The sequence below is a fragment of the Sebastes umbrosus genome, chromosome 11, assembly GCF_015220745.1.
Source record: "Sebastes umbrosus isolate fSebUmb1 chromosome 11, fSebUmb1.pri, whole genome shotgun sequence".
Classification (NCBI taxonomy): domain Eukaryota; kingdom Metazoa; phylum Chordata; class Actinopteri; order Perciformes; family Sebastidae; genus Sebastes; species Sebastes umbrosus.
Window position 1 is genome coordinate 7,216,901 of NC_051279.1, and position 22,802 is coordinate 7,239,702.

Genomic DNA, 22,802 nt, shown 5'->3' on the forward strand with positions numbered 1-22,802 from the left:
GTTTAAACAAACAAAATCCTGCCTATATTGCTTTTATAAGTTTTTTCCATTTCTCATCATTATTTCATTCTGTTTTCTTTTAATATCTTTTAAACTCTGGTGTGCAAGCTATTAGCATACCTTAATGATGTCTTTCCTGTTTGCCTGCCCCTCCGGTGGCATTAATCGCCCCTCATACCGAGGGCCCCTTGCAGGCTGCAGGGGCCTCGTCTGACCCCCCCCCCCCCCACCCATTTTGGTGATGGTACCTCGGCGTGAACAGGCGCCGCAGCCTTTTCCCAGGAACGAGAAGACAGGTGGACAGCTGTTTACTGAATAGACGCTTGCACTGAAGAGCTTAATTGAGCTTCATAGGGCTAATTAAAATGCAGAGAAAAATAATCATGATTATGGTAATTATTCTATTGTCTAATATGTCTTCCGGAGATGTGCTTGTTTGGCATCATACCTGCAATATGTTGAAGGCCCTGAAAATATATAAAAATAGAAATCTATTTTTTGTGGCTTTCAAGCATGCACCACACAGCTATCATTATGCTAGATGAAATGTTAATTGTTTTAATTTGCTGTTGCTTAAGATGTATTCTGTAGTGAGCTGGTTTAAAGGCTGCATAATAATAAGATGTAATTAAAGGCTGCAGAACAAATCGTCTTTGAGTTTGACCTAAATTATCACTCAAGGTAAAGCTTTTAGAATAAGTTTACGATATATAACTGAGTAGAAAACTCAAATTCTCATTAGTATAGGAACATCTATCAAATTCAAAATTAAAACAGTGAAGAGGCAGAAAAGTGATGAAAAATCCTCTCACCTGATTTTATATTATATGTTCTTGCAATCTATCACTACAATTTTCTGCTGAATAAATCAACTTTTATTTTGAAATTTATGCTTCAGCTCCAGTATGTCATATATTTTGTCATATTCCACTGTGATACTACAACTACTTTTTTGTCTTTCTTTGGGTTAGGCTGAAAGAAAATTGTCACAGAAGCCAAATTTGATTTATTGATTAATTAAACAGTGCCTAATATACATCCACTTGTTTAAAGGGGCCTTCTTTTTGTTGCTTATACACATATTTTTTAAACATTTACATTAGAAGATTAAGACCTGTTCACCCATTCAAGGAATATGTGTGGCAGCAGTATTAGTAGTATTTTTTCACAGGCAAAGAAACACTCATCCTGTATATATTCACACAATTTCCCTCTTTCCTTAAATAGAATATGTCAGGCCGTAATACGCTCTTGACCTTTATCACCTCACTTCTTTACGTGTGGCCCTTGAGCAAGGCACGGCATGGGAATGGTGCTGATCGGTGCCCCGGGCTACACCGTGTTGTTCTAAGCAGCTGTAGCCTCCTGTGGCTCAGCCTGCAGCTTGTATGTGATTGTTGTCCGTAACAGCGCTCTGGAGGTGAACATAATGGGTTAATAGGCTCCCTCAGGATCTCCTGGTCCCCTGTGGGACTCCTCAGCCTGCTCAAAGCCCCGCGGAGGCCGTAATGGGCCGAGGCTAAAACCACCGTGGGGATCTGACACACTGACAGGACATCCGAGTCTTATTAGATTCACTCTCATTTGTACAAAAATTCATCTTTTCATCACTGTATGTGGAGATGATTGTGTGGGCTCAACCAGGGTGATTTATTACCCAAGTTTGACCGCAAAAAATACCCTAGAATCGACACCAAAACTGCATTAAATTAAATAAATAAAAAGTATATGTTGCAAAAAATATGGCCATCACTTCCTGTAAGATATGATATCAAAATGTGTTTTTTGTAGCAGCAAATGTGGTGATATATGCATACATGTAGTGTATGTCGCCTAAGAACCCGTAGTTGAATAAAAGTAAAAGTCTCACAAAATAAAGGACCAAACTTTATGTACTTTGTAACTTTACATCTCTGCACTCCTATTACGTAAGACAATCTTTTGATTGCATAATTATTCCGTGTGCTTATGTTTTGCTGAGATCCTTCACAGAAAGATTCTCAGTGTAAATTGCACTCAGAGTATAAATATCAACACTTTGATGGTGCATCTGGAAGTGCACGCTCATCAGAGTTAATTTCACACTCGTTATAGTTTTGAACAGTCACCCCAAAAAGTCGTATCGACTCTGCAATCAACACTTGTCAACTCTGAATCATCATCACTGAAATATATGGAAATGTCTGGAAATGTTGATGTGTTGTTTGAGCTGCACAGGTAGCAGCTCAGAAAACACAACACGGGATGTTCCAAACTATGATTTTCAGATATCAGTCAGTTTTATCGTTTAGATCCTGATTATATCCCGGAACAGAGCTGCGGTCGTAGAAGGAGCAGCGACCCGCAGAGAGGTTGTGACTGATGCCAGCTAAGCAGGGCGATGATGGAGCAGGGGTGTCGGAGGGGGATGCTGACTAAATGCAGGAAGTTGTTCAGCTGGAGAGGGTTTCAGCCACTTGACTGAGGGGAAATTGCCTTCAGTGCTCCACGAGTACTTGGGAGTGCTTCACTTGAATTTCCTCCCTGAAAAATGGCTAGCCGTGTGAATGCCAAATCAACAAAAGTAGTGGCAGTGTTCATTTCGGGCCCTCAAATGTTCGCCTCTTTCATTGCTCGCCTGTGGTCGACAAAGCCTGCGTGTGAACGCCCGGACCTCCCCTCATGTACGGCGTGAACAAATACATTATTTTAATCTCTCCTAAACATACAGTAATTTACGACTTGTTCAACACACTGTGTTGTACCAAAGTATACACAGAGATGTGTAGAAAATGATTTTCAGCAGGTTTTGAATTTCTTCTGCAGTGGGAAAATCATATTTACATAATTTGTGTATTTGTGTTCATGTTTAAGTAAAATTGATGTCTATATCTTTGTTGATGCTGTTACCCAATTAGTCTTAGGGACTGTATGAAAATGATTAGGGGAGGAGGGGATGTCAAAAAAAGGGGAGTTTTAAGTAGTCTGCATTTTTTGGCGAAGTGGAGGAGCGTCTTTTAAATTGTTCTTATGTCAGATTTATATTTTATTTCCACCTTGCTTTGAGCTGACAAATTATTGTTTTATTTACAGTCATGTTCAAGATAGTACACCATTTTAAAATCTTTATGCACTTTAAGTGTTTAAGATTTAACAAGTTGTACTTTGAGATATTAGGAAGGAGGCTTTTTTTTCTAAGTCAAGGGACAGGCCTTTCTTTTTTAAAAAGTGACTGCCCTCCTCTCCTCAATAATTTTTATACAATCAAAAAACAAACATTTTTTTACCAAATTAGGTGCAAAAATGTGTTGAAAGTCAATTGTCCTTTTAACTCCAATAATACATGTTTCACAGAAAGATTCAAGAGAAACACCAATATCTTATCACAAATCCAAAGAAACATTAAGTCAAGTTCTGCCACTTTCTTCATTAAAAAATCAGCTTTCCTCAGACCTCATTCTGAGGGTCTCTATTTATTCCTTGAGATCATTATATCATTGATGTGCCTCGCTGTAATTCACACTTCTCTTTATCCTCAAACTGCATACTGGGCCTTTAATTCTGCCTTAGATGACTAAGCAAACTCAAATTTCAGACCCTTAGATTGAATAAAAAAGCTTTTTGCAATTAGGAGGATCTAAAGAAATGATATTCATCCAGTGGCTGAGTGACCATTGTGACAAGGAAGGATCACATTTAGGGCAGAATGGGGCAGCCTTTAATCCCAGAGTCCCCTGGCTTAGCACCCCACGCACTAACAAGAGCTCCCACCGGACCCATTACAAGAGGAAAAACCAACAAAGGCAGTTATTACACACTCCTTATGAAAGACACCAGGGGTGAAGGGGGGCAAGCTGGACACCACCGGAACAAAAGAGCACTGACCGACTCCCCCCTCCCCACCCTTCCACCCTCACCTCCACCCCGAATCCCCCCTCCAACCCACCCGCCCGCTCGCCCGCCCTATTCCTCCAAACCAGCCACTTCCACCACACGCATGCCTCCGAGCTCCAGGCATTGTAGAGGTGCGTGACTCAAGGGGGACAGCAGAGGTCGGGAGAGGTCGGGGGCTTCATGGCCTGTTAATTGAGTGAGCCCATTGAGGGAGCATGTGGCTCAGCGGGGCCTCACCGGGGGCCGAGTCAGCGCTGTGAACGAAGGGGAGCGGCTAGGAAGTCACGCTAGGCTAGCTGGGAGAAACGCAGAGGGAGCTCAGAGAGAGAGAGAGAGAGAGAAAGAGATGACAGTGTGAATGTTCCCTTCACGTACTGTACATAGAGAAGTGCTGCAGCTCAGGTCCTGACAAAGACACAGAAAACTGAACACATCACACCAGTTCTGAGGCCTCTTCTCAGTGTGTCCTAGAGAAAAGTTTAATTACTTCTCTAGACATCTGATTGTCTTTTACTATATGGCCTCTCAGGTCACCTGTTTGAGACCAAACTAGGCAGAAGTTCTGTGTAAAATATGCAACTAAAATAGTATTCTCTTTGCGTATTTTATTTGATTTACCAGTAGGTTATTGTACCATAAATTAATTCTCCACATAAAAGCAATAATCCAGTTTCTCCACCAGCAAGGTTTAAAATCTGATAATGTCCACATTTTGGGTAAACATAGAATACTTGAATATTTAGTGCCTGAAACTGTTAAATGTTCAGTCAACTGCTGAATACTGGCCTGAAATATCAAATAGCAATGTTTCCCATGAGAGGATGGCAGTATGTGGGAGATGTATGACCAGAAATAGGAAGCAGTATGATTATGGTTATTAGTGTTGTGAAGGTTAGGGTTAGGGATAGGGTTAGGAAGAGACATTTACCTTTCTCTCCAGGGACCTGCAGGGTTGCGGTTCCAGCTCATGCCAATAAATGACACACTGGGAGAAACTTTCTTTCAAAAGTTAGTTTCAACCTTAAATAGACCCAAACATTAGCTAAGCTTTCCACAAACAGACTCACGTAATCTTCGTACGTCAACACACAATCTGCATGTCATACTTCATGCCCATTTTTAAGAGGACGCTTGAAGAACACTGCAGAAAAGCACACAGTGAAGAGCCTGATTCATGTAAGAGCTGCAGGACTTCTACTGACCAGATAGAAACCTCTGGGTCTGAGAAGTGAAGCCAATGAGTAAGTGCTTTAAACTTGCATTATTTCTAATAGCCAGCAGGAGGCGACTCCTCTGGTTGCAAAAATAAGTCTGATTGTATAGCAGTCTATGAGAAAATGACCCTACTTCTCACTTGATTTATTACCTCAGTAAACATTGTAAACATGAGTTTATGGTCTCAGTCGCTAGTTTCAAGTCTTCTTCAATACAGCATGATGTTCATTTAGTAAAGTATGGTCCCATTTAGAATCAAATAGACCATAAAGCAGGGTATGCTTTAGGGCGTGACTACCTTGTGTTTGACAGGTCGCTACCAGCGTTGTCTGGTCTGGGTGTTGTACGTGTTTTCATCTAAGAACTTTAACCCTTCCACAGTTAATTGTAACATTTTCGTTGCCTAAAAATATCTTATTCAGTGTTCTGTTGTACTTAGCTCCACCCTCTTGTGTCACTTCTGGATGCAAAATGCCAAAATGCCAAACTGGAGGCTTCAAAACCATAGTCCACAAAACAATGGGTGACGACTGCTTATATACAGTCTATGCTACTGACACAGTATTACCGTCCTCTCTCTAATATCAAACCTTTTCCAGTCAAATCCACTTCCAGCAGATCACACTGTCATTTAAATTCACTCAGCAGGCTCGAGTTATTGAACCTCACTGCATCGTATGTCTTCGTATTAGATGAGTCCTCTCTCAACTCCATTACACTTAAACCATAAAGATAACAAATAGAGAAAGATCAGACTTGTGTAGAGGCGGTAATCATCGCCAGTCCGGCAAAAGGAATTAAAGGCATTGAACCAGTGTGAACTTCTCCAGATTTGAAAGTATGAGGACTTGACTGTTTGAGGTTGTTTGGAGGAGATCTAAATATCAGTGCTGAATCCAGATCTTGACTGTGCATATGGCAAAATAAATTATGAATTCAGACTGTCATATTCAGTCGTTAAGCTCTCTGCTATCTGCGTTTGAAAAGGTCCCTGAGGGAATCGAGGGGGGACCCACCCAATCCTCTTCTCTTACTCCCCTCACACTGCACATTACCTCATTCTCATCAGCGAAAAAGACAGAAAAGAAGGCTCGCTACTGATAAAAGACCCGAGGAAAAGAATCCAACACAATCGAAAGAGAAAGAGACGGCGAGAGGAAAAAGATGGGGGGCATGCGTTAATTAACGAGTGACTAATCTCAACCAAATTAATAACCGGGTCATGGATGTGAGGAAGAGAGGGATGAAAAGAGGGGAGAGGAAAGAGGTGGAAAAAAAAGGAGAAAAGAGGAATGTAACATGGTGTCTCTGGGTACGCCGATGGGAATTTTGTCCCTGTCTTTTCCCCATAACCCCTCCTAACCTCTCCCATTCTCCTCAGCGCTCCGATCACAAACCCTCTTTGTGGCTCTCCCAAAAAAACCTTTATCGGATGCCAATTTGCATAAAGGCAACAAGCAACAACACTTTTTTCTCTCTCCTGTGGAATAGGACGGCGGCAGCTCCTCCCCTAGCAATGCCATTGCAATTCTTCTTGTTTTAGGACACACACACACACACACACACACACACACACACACACAGAAGAGCATACGTGCAGGATGACATGACGATGAATGTGCTTGTTTTATGACTCCCTCAGTGCACATACTGTACGTTTGTGTACAGTGCTCGCACACACACATATGCCGCACACACAGTCATTGCTCACGCATTCATGAATGCTGCACAAACACACACACACACACACTTACACAGAAAAACCCTCACACGGCTCCCTTTTGAGCGTAATTAAAACAGGAGGTGCTCACACAATACGCTTTTGTCTTAGCTCATGGCGAGGAGAGGCGGGGCGAGGGGCCGCTGCATATTAATTAGGAGGCTATGGTGTGAAAGCCAATCAGGCGTGTTAAACAGATGACATACTGGGACAAATATGGCACTACTTTATTGCTGCTCTCCCACGGTGGCGCACGGATACAGGCGGTGGCGCGCTGCTACTTCCGGCCATGGCACGCTGCCAGCGGTTGGAAATTAGCAGCAGGAGCTGCTAGGATGAATTAGCGGCCTGAACAATGCAGGAGGCTGTGTGCTACGCAGCAGGGAGACAAGAGGTGGCTGACGGCGTGAATGTCACAACAGTAGGTGGCGACATTGAGTCGAGCAAGCTCAGACCTGCACAGCAGCTCCTTTTGTTTTGCTTTTTTCTTCCCATAATCCTCAGAATGTGCATTCAAACCTGAGGTGTAATTAAATGAATGTAATCAGAAAAGGTATGTTTTGGATTTCGGATGAAGCCTTTTCACTGCCAACAATGAAGAGAAGAAGAGACGTCACCTGGAAAGCATGGCGCCAGGAAACACTTTCAGAACGAATGAAAACATTATCACACACAATAACCCCACGTCTTCCATTGAGCGCCCGGCTGCCAGCGCACAGCATTTCCCTGACAACAAAAACCGTTAGCCGAGATTTAACGTCAGATGTTCATTCCAAACTGGACACATCTGTTTGGTTATCAATAACGACGGGCCTGTTTGGCATGCCGGCAGCTCCCCTCTTTTTCTCCCATTCACAACTCTGTTGAAGGAGAACAATTCAGGTGTTATAAATCACCGAAAGGGGAGCGAGCCAGGGAGAGGCTGACAGGCGGTACAGTGGCAGAGGGAGACCTCCAGCACCCTGCCACCGTTTTTTTTTTATCCTCCAGGGCCACCCAGCTTCATTGACGTGGGCGATCCCAACCTCCGTTTCTTTGTTTTTCCTGCTCAATTTCCCTTTTCTCCGGGGTTTCTTTTCTGTGGCGCTCTGTGTTTGGTTGCGAGGTTTGTACCCCATTTCCTTCACGTCCTTTTTTTTATTCGTGCCTCCTATGCGCCAATTGAATTTGTCTTATTCGGTTAATCTCTCCTGCTCTTTCTCGGCCTTTCTTTTCGCTGTGGCCTATCCCCACCTATCCCTTCCTCTTTGCTTCCCCCCTCTTTGCCAACTCGCACCCTCTGTCGTTTTCACCCTCCCTTTCTCATTCTCACCAACCATCCCCCTCCCTCGGCTCTACCCATCCCTCTCTGCCATTTCCCCGGTAAGGGGGCACTTTGCTGCTCCTGTCTTTCGATCTCCGCTGTTGGCACCCAGTTCTGAGCGGCCGGCCCAGTGTGTGCGGAGGGGAAGCTGTGTGTGAGCAAACGGGTGCCCACGCCTGCCCCCGGCGCCACAAAGGAGCCTTTCTTTGCCCATCAATGGCTTCCATTAACGCCGGGCCCTCTGCCTCTGGAGGGGATGTCAGGCTTCCCGAGATGGCACACAGAGACGGCCATTAGAGGCAGGAAGCCGGGGGCAGGGGCATCATGGGAGAGCTGCCAGGGCAGAGAAGGAGAGGGGGGGGACAAAGAGGGCATGAGGCGGCGTTTTGTGTTCTGATCTCAGCCCTGTGCATATACAGACGCAAACTCCCAAAAGGACACATTTATTCTCTCACGCACACAGAATGATGGATGCATGTGTGTGTGTGTGTGTGTGTGTGTGTGTGTGTGCACGCCAGGGTTCAGCTGCTCCAGGCTTTTGAAAGCTGATACAATTATTTTATGGTTACAGATATTTTCTACTGATAATTGATGAGTTGTTCTTCTGCAAGTACAAAAATGTATTTGAATGCTGTTTTGGTTCAAATTTTTAGTTTTAATCCACACACTATAGTGGTTAGTAGGACACACTTGGTGTTGTCTTTTAATGCGATTTGTTGACTGACTATTAAAAGAAGATGTGTGAGTGTGAAAGAATTTGAAAATAATTTCTACCCCACACGGGGCGTCTAAATTCTTTTTAGATTAAATTCTTTTGTCTTTTTTTGGCAGGATTTCCAGCCTGAAACTATTCCAGCTCTCTACTTTCTGGGGATTCTCCAATATTTCTATACAAATAAATATCCAACATAACAAAATATAACAAATATGAAAAGCCATTTTCATTGTGATGGAGGTGTCAAAAATGTGTGAAGACGAACTGTGATATATACACAGAAACGAGAATACCAACCTCCCCAAAAAACAAGGGAAAACACTTGCTGGCACACACATACAGTACATGTGTTTGCATGCACCAAAGGCTCACATGTACATACACACACACACACACCAACCAGAAGCCTCTTGGCAGTAAGTGTTGTTGTATCACGGCTATAAAAAAAAAAAAATTCTAAAGGTTTCAGGGAGTTTGTCCATATCTTGGGCGTGTTTGAGAGCTGGTTATTGTGTGCCTGCGTTGCCCATTGAGTCGGAAAGAAGAGGATAACAGTAAAAACAATCTCCATGTTAGCCAGATATTTTTTACTATTAAGTCCTTTAAAGCTAGGGTGGGTAATGAATTTTAGAAAAAAATGTTATATTTGTTGAAATTCTCTTTACATCGTGACAGAAATCAATAAATCAAATGCTCTGACAAAAAAAAAGAAGGAAAAATCCGGTATAAGTGGCTGTCACAGAACTATAATAAACCCGTCCAATCATTTTATTCAGGCCGAATAAAATGATTCGATCAAATTCATTATGATATGTTTACATTCATTATGATAATTTTGGGGGAGTGGCTTTGGAAGGAGGCCTAAAGTGACGGGCTGTCAGTGTTGCTGACTTTTGGAGCTGGTTTTTTGGTTGGATAATTTTAAAATCTAGGGTATTCTTGCTGGTTTTTCCAACCCAGGCTTTAGGTCTTGTTGTTTTTAAACAGGCAAACACATCTTTTACTACAGTGAGATCATTCCATTCTGTTTCCAAATGAACTTAATACAAGATTTTCGTCGGGGAAGCGTGTCTTTTATTTTGAAGAACACAGGATAAGGCAGACTGTTGCTGCAGAATTAAACAGAATGATGCCAGCAAATGGTTGATTTGTGTCGGGGAATTACTGCACTGGTGGCAGTTTTGACTTATTTTAAGAGAATAAGGCTTCTTAGAACACAATAAGACACAAAAAAAGACTTTTGCAGTGAATGTACAGGTAGACCTGACCATAACACAAGCTTGAATGATACGAGCAGACACTATATGGTATATCGAGGTGAAAAGAAAACACCGTTGCAACACGAGGGCAATCTTGCAGTTCTTCCTGTGGGCGGGGAGGAGAGCTATCTGGTCAGAGTGAGATCACAGCGGCATCTGAGTCGTAGATGTGAAAGGAGGCAGGTCAGCCTTCTCAAGACCTTCTGAGAAGACGCCAGGGGACGGTGAAAGGGAGGGTCCGCTCTGTAGGGGAGGGGGGCGTGCTGTGAGAGCAGGTGGGGCGGTGAAAAAGAGATGGGGAGTGTGTGCAGATCAGAGGGGTGTATGCGAGCTGGGGACGGTCAGCATACTGATCTAATGACGGCCCGACTTCAGAGCGACGCTGGCTCCCTTTGCACAGCGCCAATTAACTCCAAGGGTGGGGACAGTTGATGGACAAGTCTATTATTAGCATGTGAGGAGTGCCGCAGTGCCTCAAAGAAATCAAAGAAAGAAAAGTCTTGAAGGAAGTGGCAAATGCAAAGTGAAAGCGCGTGATATGCTTCATTGGCCCAATTGTGGCCGTATTGCTTTCTTCTCCACTCCCTCCCAATGTCGCCGCCGCCGCCACCACGTCTTGAGCAGAGAATACAACAAACTCTGCAAATGATGTAATGTGTGGCTCTGCAGAGGTGTCCCCCTCACCGCTGCCGTACTCAATTATACCACTTTGGGAAACAAAAAAAGGAAAATACACCCCTTCAGTCAAAGACACATATCAAAGGTACGTCAAATGCTTAAATCCTTCCAGCTGAGCAGAGCGCTGCACGCCGCCCCTCCCCGTTCTTCCCACCTATCATTGTCTTCAAGCAGGAGGGGTTCACTCGTTGATTGGGCTCCATTTCAAGCACATTTCTCATGTCCACCAATAAGCTTCTTCAAGGGCAATCAGTGAACCGCAAAACACGCACTGAACAGCGTTTCTACCCAACACCCAACATCGTTCTACTGCTTACATTTTCATTCAATTATAATCTTCAACTTTTCAAGAACCAACGTTGTGTCCAAATGCACTCCCTTGTTCACTCATTCATCACCCCCTCAATGCTTCGCTCTGCAGTGATCGCTAAACAGAGATTTCAGATGGTAATGAATCATCATTCTGCACCATCCCACTGCCTCTTTCCTGTTTAGCTCTGTGCATTGTACACAAACCATGGATGTATTATTAGACCTGGATACCAGACCCCAAGATGGCATCTATTCATTCCAATGAGAGTTGCTAACCTGGCTCAGACGCCAAAAAATGCTGGGGAAAATGCTTTTTGGGCCGCAGGAGGATTTTATGCTGTAATGCCGTGAGTGGGCACTGCAAAAAATTGCAAGCAAGGCTGAGCAGCGGCATCGTATCCAGGTCTTATTATACATCCATGACACTATAGTCGACAGTTTGCAGAGATGTATGCCCAAAGCCCACATTTGTGGTCGGAAGGAGAAACACATTTTAGCAAGAAATTAGTATGCTATGAGTGCTATGTTTTGTTTGGATATTAGACAATGACGGGAACACTCAATGAAATTAGCATTGTTGTTAGCTACATTTATATACTACTGAATACAATAAGCTTCAAATAAAATGGAGGGAACACTTCAAAGATGGAAAATCGTTTTAATGCTCAGACAGCCGACTGTTGTTATTAGTCGCTATGAGCTGCATAGATGTGGGTCAATGGGGGCCTATTACACCCACTAGTAGGTTTTATGGTAAATCACCGAAAGAAGGTGTAAAAGCACGACAGCGACCTCTAGCGACTGTAGTAATTATGACAGGAGCAGTAGCGGAAGTCAGGCGCTGTAGTATAGACAGTGTGAAACTCCAAAAGGAGTGGAGGTTGGGGACAATGGATGGGACACAAGACACAGGACAACACAGCAGGACTTTCACCCAGGAGACTGGAATTCGCATGCCGTGCAAAACCAACAATGTGTAGTTGTGTTTGAGTTCGTAGTTATTTTAACCCAAAACACATGTTTTTCCTTGAACTTAACTAAGTGTGTTTTTGTTGCCTAAACCTAAAGAAGTGACAGTTTTGTTGCGTAAACCTAACTGTTGTTTTTTTTGGCTAAACCTTAAGAAGTTACCGAAAACCTAAAGAAGATGTAGTTTTGTTGCGTTGTGATTCAGTTTTAAAACATGTTAGAATGTGTTGCTTTTAAGTTTCACTTTCACTCTTACAACGTAGTAAGTATAGTAGGCCCCTAATGACCCACATCTATGGTGGTTATAGTGACTGATAACGCCTATTTAATGGACTGATAACAGTTTAATTGGATCAAATTCTCCGACAAATGGGCAACTTCATCTGCTGAGGAAGATCATTTGATATGACAGAAAGCTCCAGAACAGCTACTCAGTGGACCTTGCGGTGAGATTGTTTTCATCCAAGAAAATAACAGAAAGCAACATTTTTAAAACATTTTTAGGTTAGATTTTTACATGTTATGGAGTGTTTTTACAGTGTGGTATTGCCTGGATCTGAATACTTCCACCACCAGTGCAGGAAAGTGAATATCTTGCAAAAGGAAGCACATGGAGATTTGAGATGTGGCCTACATTTTCTATCAGCTACATTTGCTGGATTCTTTTATACAAACATAATTTCCACAATTTTCCTGGAACACTTAAGGTTCAACCATCCACACAGGGATAAAGCCAAAGAGGCAACAGGTATAAACTCACCACATATAATACAATACAAACTTTACCTTTAAGTAAGATTGGACAAAGGCTGAACAGCAGCATCAAATACGTTCAGACTAAAGGTGCATGTTGCATGTCAAAGATAGACGAGCCGTTTGACAATGAAGCCACTATGTGCTGTGAATATGTGTCTTCTCTATTGACTTGCTCTGTAAATACAGTATGTGGACACGTGTTTGTCCATCCTTATAGGAACCCTGTGAGAGCAGATCTCACATGATGGAGACGATCAACTGCTTTCAGAAATATGTATGGCTTTGCCACGAGAGCCAATCAGGAGACGTGAAACTTCAAAAGAATTAATTAATTCTCATTTTTAATCAGGGCTTAATCTTAATGTCTGCTCAGCACTATGTGGACGTCTGATATAACATATGCGGGGATTAAAATGCTGAAAATGAAATGCTAATAAGAATATAATCAAGAAGAAGAGGGGCTAATGTGAAGATTCACACCGACTGTTGAATAACATGTTTCAGCATTAAATTAGAGCGTCGAAACTGTACAGTTGCCATGAAAAGGATTTGTAAATATTCTTTATGTGCCGTTTTAACTTGAATATACACTTGTGGCTTTATTCAAAGTTCACTTAATAAAAGTTCATTAAATTACAGGATTTCCAACAAAAAAAAAGAAGAAAAAAAAAACATGATAAAAAGAAAAAGTGCACTTGAATTAATAGTAATGCTAATTAATAAAGGTAGTAAATGGAAAGAAGTCTTGAATAGCTGGTTTCACACTGATAGATTTAAGTAAGCAGAACATGTTAGCAGCCTTGATGAATAATGCATGTTTGTCCTTCGACTGACAGGGTGATTTAAATCTATACAGCATAATAGAGACATGTAAAGAAGGTCAAGGGGTCCAATGCTTTCACCTTGATACTACTCAGAGTTGGTACTGCAGGATAACATCTATGAAAAGACCCAAATTAAAAGTGATCCAACAAGTATTGTGTGTGTATCAAAGCCTATTTCTTTTTCCTCTGTGCTCCATTAAAACACTGTTGGACTGGGTGACATGTTCCTACATTACCATGAACACAGTTTATTTTGACTCAATCCCACAGACACCGCCCTGCAACCACAAATACTCACCAGAGCACCAAATGTGGATTAATCCGCTGCTGAAAATAGTCCCCAACAAATGCACCATTTCCTCCTGTTTGTTTGATTAAAAACTACAGTGACCAGCTGTTTTAGGAAATGACTGAGTTTTTATTTAAAAAGAAATGCTAACCTTGAATCTGAGCTGTTATTAAAGATTTACATCTTCAGTAAACAAGTCAGGAACTAAAACATTGTCGTTTTTGTCTCATGGGATTAGGTGACAGTAAGAAACATATTAGAATAATGCCTTATCTTTTAGATTAAAAAGTAAAAAAAGTAAAGAAACATAAAAAGTAAGAATTATTAGTAACCTTACTGAATTTACTGCCTTTCTTTGTCACTATTCACCCAATTCAACTAAGATTTCTAAAAGAAAGAACTCTTCCTCTTATAAGTCTTTCTTGTCCGATGCTTTGCTTTTTGGATTGATTTCTGTTTTATAAATTCAGTTTTATTTCTCTTGTGTTAATCCTGCTGGTTTGATATGTTGTGCTTTTATTGTGAAGTGCTTTGTAACTTTTGTTTCAAAAAGTGCTATTTAAAAAAAATATGTACCTTTACTTGCATATTTATACACTCTCTATCCTTCATAATAGGACATTTCGATAAATTGGGTATTTTGAAATCTTTTATTTGTGGATCTGTGCATTATGATTTGCTTAGTTGCCAATTTATTGTTGTTCATAGTGTCTTGTAAGCCCACTTGATATGATGCATTAAATCAATCAATTAATCAAAAATAATGTTAAGTGCAACATTTGTTCCTTGTAAGAATATTATAGCTTTGATCAGGGGATTTAAAAAATAATATTTTTTGAGGAGGAACATTAGAAATAAGAAAATATTGTCTGTTGCACTTCTTTTTTTTTTACTCTTCAGCATTTGTTTAACTGGATGTTTGTACTATATATGTATTAATATCCTGTGTATTGAAGCTCTCTGAAGGCCAAAGTGAAATTTTAATTTTTAATCTAGTAGATAATCTTAAAATGTGTGTCCCCTCAGGCCTAATACTGTAAAGGTATTATAGGAATAATTATACCACAGATATATATTGTGCAGCATGGGACTCTTGAGGATAAAATTTAAAAAATATATATTTTTTTTGTTTTTCTCCCTTGCAGGGCAGAAACATGCTCCTACACTGTAAACAATTGCTGTTAATTTACAGCAGGATTTCAACAGTATTAACCTGTTATTGCTAAAAACAGTGCTTTACTGTTAATACAAAAGAAAACCTGTTAAATTACGCTAATAGGCCGTTTTTTAACTGAACTATAATGCATTCTTAAAAATCAGCACTTTACTGCTGATCAACTGTCTAAAGTATCATCAGTAACAGCTTCATGCAGTATTTTTTTTTAATTCTGGGACCTGATCTGCACATGTGAGGCTTGTACATTGTACATGATTGTAAAATCAGTGAATCAGCTTTACTGTTCTTCACTCACATGTTGTTATGGTTTGCATGCTGTGCTTGTAGTCAGCCATAGACAGACATTTTTGGGAAAAAGTGTTAACAAGTCTATTATAGCCTTTTTCCTAACAAGTGCCTTTAATTGTATTTAGTGTAACTATTCCTATGTCTGTAACCTGCTAAGTCTATTCATCTAGGCAAAAAATAATGTTTATTAAAATGTATGTAAACAATAAATAGTGCATTAAAACAAATCAGTAAGATAATGTAAAAGAAAGGTGTTATATAATGTATCTTTAAACAGTAAATTAACTGTAAAATACTGTGAAATTAATAAAGTTCAAACTGTATTTTTCATTAACAGTATAATAATGTTAATTTTACAGTAACATAAAGGCAACCCTGCTGCCAGCTCTTTACTGTTATTTTACTGGGGAATTCCTAACAGTGTATATCAGAGAAGGATAATCACATGCACAGCTTATCTTGGAAATGTGTTCTCCTTTATGTGAAGAGGAGATTTCTGTTCTGTTGTTCAGAAGGTATGTATCTGTGTGCTGTGTTTTTCCTCCCATCACTGGAGGAGGTGGAGGGTGGATTAAAGTGAGGCTAATCTCCAATCCGGGCCTCCTCCTCCTCCTCTTCCTCCTCCTCCTCCACCTCCTCCTCCTCTTCTCTTTCTCGTTCCTTCAGTTCAGTCCAGCCTCCCTGCAGCTGCCAGGTTGCTGTTCCACTTTTATTCATGAGGAAGAAGAGGGACGAAGGGGGAAACAAGCAAAATGAAAATGGCAGCTGTTTGTTTACGCGTTCCCACGACTCCATGCCAATTAAGCATCGTCATTCAGTCAGCCGCTTGTCTTCTCTGATTAGACACCCCTCAGCAGACAAGAGGGAGAGAGAGAGAGAGAGAGAGAGAGAGAGAGAGGGAGAGAGAGAGAGAGAGAGAGAGAGGGAGAGAGATGGAGAGAGAGAGGGAGAGAGAGAGAGAGAGAGAGAGAGTAAGAGAGGGAGAGAGAGAGAGAGAGAGGGAGAGAGAGTAAGAGAGAGAGAAAGAGATGGAGAGAGAGAGAGGGAGAGAGATAGACAGAGAGAAGGAGAGAGAGAGAGGGAGAGAGAGATACAGAAACAGAGATGGAGAGAGGGACAGAGAGAGAGAAAGAGAGAAAGAGGGAGAGAGAGAGAGAGGGAGAGAGAGAGGGAGAGAGGGAGAGAGAGTAAGAGAGAGAGAGGGAGAGAGAGTAAGAGAGGGAGAGAGAGAGGGAGAGAGAGAGATGGAGAGAGAGAGAGGGAGAGAGATAGACAGAAACAGAGATGGAGAGAGGGACAGAGAGAGGGAGAGAGAGAGAGAGAGGGAGAGAGAGAGAGAGAGAGAGAGAGAGAAAGAGATGGAGAGAAAGAGATGGAGAGAGGGACAGAGAGAGGGAGAGAGAGAGAGAGAGAGAGAGAAAGAGATGGAGAGAAAGAGATGGAGAGAGGGACAGAGAGAGAGAAAGAGAGAGAGAGAGAGAGAGAGAGAAGGAGGGGAGAGAGAGAAAGAGGGAGAGAGAGAGAGGGGGAGAGAGAGGGAGACAGAGAGAGAGAGATGGAGAGAGATGGAGAGATAGAGAAAGGGAGAGAGAGTAAGAGAGGGAGAGAGAGAGGGAGAGAGAGAGGGAGAGAGGGAGAGAGAGATGGAGGGAGAGAGAGAGATGTAGAGAGAGAGAGACTGAGAGGAGAGAGAGAGATGTAGAGAGAGAAATGGAGAGAGAGATACAGAGAGAGAGAGAGAGAGAGAGACAGAGACAGAGAGAGAGAGAGAGAGAGAGAGACAGAGACAGAGAGAGAGAGATGGAGAGAGAGAAAGAGGGCCACAAACGAAGGCCCACTCCTGTTTTCTTTATATAATTAGCCTAAATATGATAATTTTAATACACTTTTAGAATCATTCAACCTCTTCCATTTTATAATAATATACAGGATGAGTCATAATATAATATATTATTATAGGGAGATTTGTTTAGGATGCCTCTCCTGACATGTAAAAGAGCACTTTTGCTGCTGCAGCCTGATGCATGATGGTGATTTAACTCCTGATTATATATCCTCTCCTCTGTGATAACATAAAAATAAAATGTACATGTTTATCATGATTTAAAGGATTGCATCATGTTTTATTTTACATGATATATAACAGATATGATATCAACCAATCATATTGAAGTATGAGTTTTTAAAAGTACAGCACTTCTAAGTCGGTTCGTTATGAACTAAGATTGCATTGCTTGAAACCATTTTGGTGTAAAATAAAATAAAAAAAAAGTGACAAAATATAATAATATAATAATATATAATTAATAATTATATATAATAAGAGCAAATATTTAACGAGCAAGTGTGACAGAAAATGAGAGAGTTTCAGTTATTGATTTATAATAAACTTTCACTCTCTGCTCCTTTATTCAAGTTGAAATACCTGATCCTGAAACCATTATGGAAAGGACTGAATTGTAGCTATTATTGGATATAATAAATAATTATTTAAAAAATAAAACCACATTTTCAAAACTACAACTTTAAACCAGCGAATTAAAGCACGTATGAATTATATAATAATTTGGCAGTAGCTTATATCTGATTCTAAAATGATTATTTTTTTAAACTGAAACAGAGAGAAATGTCTTTTCTGACTTTTTTTGCAATCGAAAAAAATAGAATTCAGTAGATTTTTATTAATTTATTAAAAAAGCTGAATTTCAGGTTGTGACACCTGCCGACCTGTTGTGACGTCTCATCCTGACGTATTTCTGAAAGGTTGAAAGAAATGAATCTGGGCAACAATTCGTTAACTTTCTGAAATAACGAAGTGAACGAATCGTTGCCTATAATGAATAATGTGCTTATTAATTACGTGCTGTGTGTTTATAACCAGCAGGGCTACTCATCCACAGACAGGAGAAGAACTGAGAGTCACTGAGCACAAATGAAACATTGTTAATGTTCCTCTGAACACAACATCTGGAACAAAACTCAACTTTTAACTGAAAACTCTCGTTGTGTTGACTTGAGGCAGTTTGTCTGTCCAGCAACCAGAGAAGTGCAGGTTTCAGAGTCCTTCAGCAGAACGGATGTGTGTTTCTGCTCATTATTGGATTACTTCACGGTTTAAATTGCAATTAGACTCAAATGACTCATCACATATGAATAATATGAATTTGAATCCATGGCACTGATATATAATTGCAAAAGAGTTGTTTGACCTGGAAATGTTCTTCTGTAGGCATATGCTCCTATAATCTTATGGTAATAATAATAATAATAATAATAATAATTATTATTATTATTATTATTATTATTATCACATTTAAAAAGTCAAATTGAATGTGAAGATTTTATTTTTCTGCATGTTGCCCTGTCATGACATCAGAAGATGTGACACTGCACACAGACATAATTGATTAAAGGGGATAATAACAGCAGCAGCATGGACATGGATAAGGCATACACTTCAGGTTACTATGGAAATATTATGGGAAAATATGTCTGAAAAATAATATAAGGATTTGTAGCCTATATAAGGCCATATAAAATGATAAAAGGTCCCAAATAGAAATAAAAAAAGAGGTGAAGCGCTGATGGAAATACAGTTTTTAGATGGGGAAATGTGTGGGCTATAAAAAACATTATTATTATTATTATTATTATTATTATAGTTGTAACACAAACTCCTGAGAAAAATCACTGATGCATTTAATGTTTCATCAATTTTATTACATTGAAAATAAAATATAAAAAGCCTACTCGTGTAAAATATGAATGGACTCTAAAGTGCAACTTGACCATGAACTTCATTACATTGTCATTTGCTTCATTTCCCTACATTTTAAAGCAAACATTTATCTTTTTACTTTACATCTCATCCCAACATGTTGTGAAGCTGTACTTGGAAGTATTGATGCTGCTGTACTCTGCTTAAGGTATAGTATAAAGTATAACGTTTTAATATTCCTCAGTTAATAAGACATCATCCAGATCATCATGCTGACAGCTGAAGCCCTGCAGGATTCCCTACAGATGCAGTTCCACTAATGGCCACTAGATGCTGACTTCAGGAAAATTTCATATTGAAGTGACTAGGAAAACCCTCCCCAAAAAAGTCTGTGATTCACTACATGTAGAAACACTACATGAATCACGTTTTCCATTAGAGATTGGGTTCTTAATACTAACTTAAACGTCTTTATAATGTGAGTTATTGTTCCTTTGATTGACAGGTGTCTCAGCCTGTCACAAACAACAATGATGATGACGACAGCTTTCTTTCTCGTCCCGCTTCCTCCCTGTTGCTCCAAACTGTATTTCATGGCTTCAGTAACAACCACTGGAATGCTAAAGATAAGCTAAAGTGCTGTTAATAAAATTAATAAATAAATAAATATACAGAAAGTTGAATTCAAGTTATACTTTGATTGATTTTAGTTCCTCATCCCCTCTAGTTAGAAAGTGTATTATTAGTCATTTAAATACACTTCAGTGTTGCTGACAATTTGCTTCTCAAGTTGATAGTGCTTAGATGGCAACAACATGTATGACATGCAAAAAAGGTCCCCGGTCAAAATTGTGGTTACATGCATCTTAACCACTTGGCTACCGGATGCCACAATTATGTATTTAATACTCTGAACAGGGGTGTTGCTCTGTTGCAACTTTCAAGATCCCATTTTTTTACTTTTTGTGTCAACCTATGCACTGCATTCTAGTTGCTATAGTGTAATCAAAGAGTCCAAACCAAAGAGACAAGACAAGCAAATGTGCAGCAGCAGAGATTTTCATTATATCAAGTGTTTAGAAGAGTAAATAAAAAAAAGTTTGAAGCTCTAAGGTGCTTTTAGTCATGATAAAGAGTAGCAGGTTAAAATGACACAGACTATTATTTGGAGTTAAGTACATGAAGTTATTAGCAGATTCATCATCTTTATTCACATCAGATACAAACAGGAAAGAGTGAGACAGAGAGGGAAAAGTACAAATCCCTTTAACTGCAAAATGTTTTTTTTTTTTTCCTCAAATGAATATTGCAGTTGTGTTTTTGGCATTTCTACTCCAAGCCAGTAGGGGGCAATAACACAGTCATGGTGGTGTTTCTAATTATTGCATTCACCTGAGCATGTGGCTGAGTTTGTTTGGATGGTGGGAAGACACAACACAGTTTATGAACTCAAACATGGTTGAAAGGATAATCCATGAACTGCAAAGTCAACGGCCACATATTCTGGCTTTATTTTAATCTTTTATTAGTTCTTCCGGAGTCCCCATCTGTTCCCACCGTGTCTATATCATCCAGTGGAGACACCATGAACCGAACACACCTGGAGTCACAGTGAGTATTCAGTTATTTTATATGATACCAGCCAGTCGACATCTCAGACGTCCTAAATAAACATTCCTTTGCTGAGGCCTCCATCCATCCATCTGAACAGCCTCTCCACCCAGACAGCAAGACAGGCAGCCTGCAAACATAGTGCTTCATGTCTGCATGTGGAGGGGCCTCTCTCTCTTTCTCTCTCTCTCTCTCTCTCTCTCTCTCTCTCTCTCTCTCTCTCTCTCTCTGGCCCCTCAGTGAAGGAGGTGCTGCAGACTGGTTGCCTCTCAGACAGGCCTCATCCCACAGCCTCCTCCTGAGAGGCAGCCAGCCAGCTACAAAAGCGTGGATGTGTGTGTGTGTGTGTGTGTGTGTGTGTGTGAAGGAGCGTAAGGGTGCGTTCCATCACCTCCTGTTGTTAAAAACTTGACTTTGTTGCTTCTTTGTGCTCGCTTCGTTTTAGAATCACATGTAGTGAATGTGACATGTGGCTATTTGGTGAAATATAAATAAATATATGAATATTAGGGCAGTCAAAGTTAACCTGATAATAACGCGTTAACACATATTCGTTTGCTAATTATAAACTTTTTGGTCGCCAAAAAATGTTTTATTCAGCGTACAGGTGAAAGCCAAAATGCCGAACTCGAGGCTTCAAAACCGCAGTCCACAAATCAATGGGTGACGTCACAGTGACTACATCCACTTCTTATACACAGTTTACATTCAAGTGACAAAGCCCTCTAACTGTAGGAAGTCATGAGTTTTACTGTTCGTTTCCCTTTTCCTGCCAACAACTTTGGTTTCTTTTAACCATGAAAACGATCATTCCCTAACCGTAACCACATGGTTATTATTGTAACCATCACTACGAAAGTCCCCGAACCTCATCGAAGTAGCAGTTTTAATCCTAACCAAGTTGATTTTGTGCGTAAACCTAACCGAACCTTAACTATAGTGGTGTCGCGTCATAAAGCAAATTTATTTTTCAACAGCGATTTGTAACGATTCTGGAAAGCACAGATAAATGACGTCGTCCTGCTGCTTCTAAAACACCTCTATGCGTCGTTTGATTTGGAGGACTTGGTGCGTACTTGTCAATCTATCCCGAGGTCATTACATTCAGCTTGACGCGTGAGGAATTACTGATAGACATATGTCAATAAGTCTACCATATACATCATTGCTTGGTGGGTGCATTTTTACAAGCCACTCCAAATCCACAACAAACTGGTTCTCTCTGTGTTTTCAGGTGAATCTATGCATTTAATTTATGCTCCTTGGCTATTTGTTTTTGGTCATTTTTACCTGAATGAAGGAATCAAACTAAATTGACACACTCCAGGAGAATAAACTGATAGATCTGCTTTTGGGGATTGACTTTTTTTTGATTCACAGAAGCAGATTTCTGTTATATTTTGAGTATGTCTGCCAAAAACTGCTGGCCTGAGGATTGACTGATGTGTTGCTGTGATTCACAGTTTGCCTGCCACTCAGTTAACCCGGCGTAACACTTCCTGTTAACTCTCCCGGACTCTTCAAAGGTGTCATTCATTATTAACTAGCATCATATTCATAAATGTCCTCTCTAACAGCCTTGGAATGACGCAGAGTTGTTTGTGACGGCATTACCATGAGAAAGCACCTCCATCTCACTGCACTTATTTGACCTCTGACCTCCCCTTTGTGCCACCCAGACAGCAAATTGCTGCCGCGGTAGTGGCGGGTCCCTCGCGGAGAGTGGGTGGGTGTCTCTCAATCAGGTCGTGTAACAGTAAAGTCAATTCCCATACACCCCCTTCCAACCCCCCAAAAACACACACCGTCACACACGCTCCCACACTCCTAACCAGACAGGCTGGAGGACTCCGTCTCAGCAGCCTTTCTTTGCCACCCTGCTCCTGTCTGCACCCCCTTTTCATGTCTGAGTTTTAATGAAGAGAGGGGGGACCCATGGAAGGAACATGATTAGGGGGACCCTGAGATCGCGAGGCCGTATACTTTGCATGCTTGTATATCTGTGTGTGTGTGTGTGTCTGGCTCTGGAGGCTTAATCCCATAGAGTTGCAATGGGATGAGAAACATATGCGGCATATTACCGGCGCATCGCATT

General features: G+C 40.8%; 1 pseudogene; it reads left to right on the top strand.

The window, feature by feature from the left end:
* Window positions 1-16,093: 16,093 nt before the first annotated feature.
* LOC119496947 lies at window positions 16,094-17,235 on the top strand (annotated as a pseudogene).
* Window positions 17,236-22,802: the final 5,567 nt, after the last annotated feature.